We start from the raw sequence: 5,211 nt of genomic DNA on the forward strand, positions 1-5,211 counted from the left end.
GCATGACGATAAAATATGCATTTTCTTTTAGACGATAAAAAAATAGAATGCTTTTGCCGAATCACGTTAATTCTTTTCCAAAAATAGCGGTGACGATAATTATGTGATACCTCTGACGAATCACGAAAATGATATTTTTGACGGTACCACGATTTCCCGAGAAATACGAAAAAAACATTATATCCCCAAAATAAACTGATAAATATATCCTGAGAAAAAGATTTGTTATGGTGTCAGAGACATAAAATTGTATTATATGTCTCTGATGGTGTTATTCTACTTTTTATAGTGTATACTACTTTTAACAATATAAAAGAATATTAATTAGATATATTACTCGTTTTTATTCAATAAAAGTGTAATTATAATTTCATTTAAAAAAATCGATTTGTATGTCTTGTATATGCAAAATCCTTGTTGGAGACAATATGGCGGACATTCTAAAGGTAGACAACTTATGAGAAAATAAAAAGTACTGAAAGAATAGATTCTATTATAAAAAAAGAAATTATAAAATATTTAGTTCATAAATATAGTAAAATGTTAAGATTAAATATCAGAAAATTCAGTATACGTGACTGACATGACCAAAGTGGGCAATGACTGACCGATGCATGATAAGTCATAATCTCGTTGATATTTTACTTATCCGACTGTGCAAGGGCTGTATAGCCAGTCAAGGTCGTTAAAAACTTCCATATATATTACTTACAAAAGTTGATCTAGATGATTAGTAAGCAGTAAGATAGTAAAAAAATATGAAAAATATATTTATAAGGGTAAAAATCTCGACGAATCACGGTAAAATCAGTTTAATCAATTTGACGCTAACGGTAGCCGAAAATGGCCGTTTGACGTCTGGCGGTAAAAGTTATTACTACCCTCCACTAAAGGCATGAACTGTTGTGTTCAGTCACTTATCGCTACATTGGTGCGAAGTTATAGATGAAACGGCGGACCAGTTTACAAAAGGCCAGCGTAGGCTATTGCATTCAATTTTATTCTTGCACCAGTAAACTTTTTCTCTGAAACTAAAGAGACAATTAAAGAAAAAAACTTCCTATGATTAGTTATTATGGTATATAGATTGAAGTTTGTAAGTTTTGTTAGATGCTCTATCAAAAATAATATAAAAGGGTAAAATGCAGTGAACATTCGTCTCAACTCGGCCGGCTCCGTACCCTGATCTGGCTAGCTGGCATAGGATTTAAGGTCCACCTTCTAAGGATATAATTAGAGTAGCGGATTCTACCGAGGATTGCCGACTGAGACTATGCATACATTCGTCACAACTTGACCTATTCCGTGGTATATTCCGTACCATCATCTAAGGATAGAGGAAGAGTAGCGGAGTCACCCGAGGATTGCCGATTGACGATGCATACATTTTTGTCACGTGATGATGGAAGTCATATGACAGATTCGTCTAAAAACCATATCCCGGAACTAAAATAGAAGGATAAACATTTTTGCTCTGGATCGTGACTATCTTTTGAATTTACATTGTTATAGGTGGCACTGTAGTATTTATGTTATCGACATATTAATGGGTAATTCAAAATTCTTTTTGCAAAATATTTTGTCATTCAAATGTAAAAAAAACCACAAAAACATGCAGATACCACAAATCATACCAACTCTCAAATTTGTCCAGATAATCAATCATGCGCCTCTGTGGGTATTTATGGATTTTGACATTTTATGTGTTTTTTTTATATCCCACATTGACAGAGTGACGTCTTGAAAGGCCCTGAGGAAAGGCCTCACCAGCCATAGTCCAATTTTTCAGATATGAATCATCGAAAATGCTTTATAATCAAAAGAAAGGCTTCCTCTGGTTATGTGTATTGTTGTGTTAACGTTTCATTCGAATCAAACTTGGGTACTCGTGCAACGCAGGAAAGTGTGACATACAGACGGAGTTATTACCATGATTACTATAGGGTCTAACCATTATGGTTGGGGGCCTAATACATGGGTGTATTCATGCGACTCGTAGCTTATAAGCTTTTATAAAAAGGAATTGAAAAGATTACTGATTTATATTGCAAATCATTAAACATGTTAAAATGAATGTATAAATCACAAAGTACCCTAGAACCCATAGCTGATATAGAAAAAGCCTTTTGTCCATCTTTACATTTCTGAAGTCTTAGACTAGCAACATGAGCAAATTTGGCATCAATTTGAGAACTAAGTCCTCATGTGTCTTCCTCTTCTACCATGCCGCATTGTTCAATTATTTTTCGAATTGCAAATTCAAACAGTACTTTATTTTTCACAACTCCATTGCGGTGCTCTAGGTCAATGTAACTTTCTTTAACATCTTAAATGTTTTGATCTTGGGACTGACACGGGTTTGAGCTAGGTGTGAAGTGGCCCCCTCCTGTTAACTGTTGGATAAATTATAAATAGGAGGCAGAAATGAACTACATGGGTTACAAGTATAGGGGGAGGGTTGAGATCTCACAAAACATTTTTTTTCTTGATCTCACAAAACATTTTTTATTTCTTGATCTCACAAAACATCGTTAACATCGTCACATTTGTTGTACCTGTCCCAAGTCTGGAACCTCAGCCATATACGTCTTGATTTTTTTTCTTTCAATTTTGATTCATGTTTCGGACTTTATTGTAACGTCCATTTTATATGAACTAGTACACATTTTTGTCCTGGAAACGACCATATAACTTGTGTTGAAGACTCATGGGCTGTGTTCTACTCTTTTTGTCGGGTTGTTGCTTCTTAGACATTCCCCATTTCCATTCTCAATTTTATCAAGGATTACTATTTTCAAAGATCTCCAAAGACAGTAACATATTAGTCCAAATAGTTATGACTTCTTGAAAGGCTATTATATTGTTTTCTTTGACGCCTTGCTGTAAGGCGTCAAAGATTCTTGTAAATAACAGTTAAGATCAGTTCACAGAGACAAATTATGTCAAAAACAGTGAACACTTTAAGAGTGAATTAACAGATAACAGGAGTCCCACTGTCAAAAAAACAACATTGCAAAATTTAACGGAACAGATAACAGACAGTGGGTTGAAAACAGTTAACAGTTCAATTTTATCTCATATAACAGTTAACAACACCTTATAAAAGGCTAAAACAGGTTAACATAAAAGCTATTGCCCCCCTCCCCCATAGATAGATATATATAAAAGTTAAATGCGTTTTGTGTTTCATGTGGAATTTGATAGGCATGTTTTCCTTTCACAGACATGGCAGAAGGTTGTTGAGGTGGAATTTGGAAATACGGTGACATCTCGAGCTTATTCGTCCGTCGGAAGGGGACGATAAATGGCTGACTCGTGTTAAGAGAGAGCCATATCTCTTGCACGTTAGACACCCTTGTAGATTTCGAAAAAGAGCAGGCTAATGCCGCTGCAAGGCAGCACTTGCATCCGCAAAGTGGAAAGGGGTTAATATAAATTGCAAAACTCGTTTCCCAATCCACTATAAATAACAAATATGTTTAAATTAAATCTTATTAGTCTTACAACCATTATTTTATCACCCCATTACTCTGACAGCCCCACTATTCTGTACCCCATTACTCTGACAATGCATCTGTCTTAAGACGTGTATTGTAAATTTTCTCTAAACAGACCAACTCCGTTCTCTATACTATTTGTGGTTGTCTATTTTGATTCAGGTTATTCTTCTCATGCAGATATTTGTCTCGGTATATTAGAGTTGATACACATGGTTATTGCAACTGCTTAGACCTTAACCTTGTCCCTCCTTCGTTTTGACAATGGCGGATATCTTTTGACGATGGCGCATGATGTTTTAACGATGGCGGGCCTGTGCGTCCGTCTTGAAAATGTATGACAAAAATATCAAAATAATTGAACCACACACTTTATCATGTTTATTGGCAACAAAATCAATTCAATGCATTTGGAGGCTTTTCTTTCGTAGTTATCATTTGTATACATATTTTTTGGTATAACAAGTAGTCCCGTTTGAATTGTTTTACATTGTCATTTCGGGGTCTTTTACAGCTGACTATGCTGTATGGGTTTGCTCATTGTTGCAGGTTGTAGTGTCATTTGGTCTCTTGTGGAGAGTTGTCTCATTGGCAATCCCTCTACATCTTCTTTTTAGCTCACTTGGCCCTCTGCACCTGGCCCAAAAGGCCAAGTGAGTTTTTCTCATCACTTGGCGTCCGTCGTCCGTCGCTAACTTTTACAAAATATTTCTCCTCTGAAACTACTGGGTCAAATAAAACCAAACTTGGCCACAATCATCATTGGGATATCTAGTTTGAAAAATTTGTACGTTGACCTGGCCAACCAACCAAGATGGCCGTCATGGCTAAAAATAGAACATAGGGGTAAAATGTAGATTTTGGTTTATATCTCTGAAACCAAAGCATTCAGAGCAAATCTGACATGGACATAAAGTTGTTTGTCAGGTCAAGATCTATCTGCCCTGAAATTTTTAGATGGATCAGACAACCTGTTGTTGGGTTGCTGCCCCTGAAAAATGGTAATTTTAAGGAAATTTTGCCGTTTTTGGTTATTATCTTGAATATTATTATAGATAGAGATAAACTGTAAACAGCAATAATGTTCAGAAAAGTAAGATCTACAAATAATTTTCATGACCAAAATGGTCAGTTAACCCCTTAAGGAGTAATTGTCCTTTATAGTCAATCTTTGAAAAATTTTCGTAATTTTTTGGTAGAAAAATCAATAAAAAAAAATAAATAAAAAATCGGGAAAATTTTCCCGATTTTTTTATTCTACTAATGAACTCAAAATCGTTAACTTCTTTTTTTCAGATCTACTTCCTGTTCCGGTCTTGTTGCTTCCTGTTCCGGTCTTGTTGGCATGAGACTTTGAATAAAATGTATATTTATCAACATATCAACAAATATAGGAAGGAATTCAATTAAGAAATAATTCTTTCATGCCATGCTCTATGCTCATTTTAACATGGGTAGGCATTATATTTGTTAATATCTTAATACCGAGCGTTAGCGAGGTATTAAATGTTTACAAATATAATGCCTACCCATGTTAAAATGAGCATAGAGCATGGCATGATAGAATTATTTCGATTCTGCTAGGAATATTTTGAACTTTTGTACTTCGAAGCGGACCTATAGTTATTAGTAGACGCTCGAAATGTCCCCATTTTGATTTGATGAACAAAAACGTTATACAAAAATCAACAGTTTGTCAATAAAAAAAGAACAG

This window comes from Mytilus galloprovincialis, chromosome 5 (assembly GCF_965363235.1).
Source record: "Mytilus galloprovincialis chromosome 5, xbMytGall1.hap1.1, whole genome shotgun sequence".
NCBI lineage: Eukaryota > Metazoa > Mollusca > Bivalvia > Mytilida > Mytilidae > Mytilus > Mytilus galloprovincialis.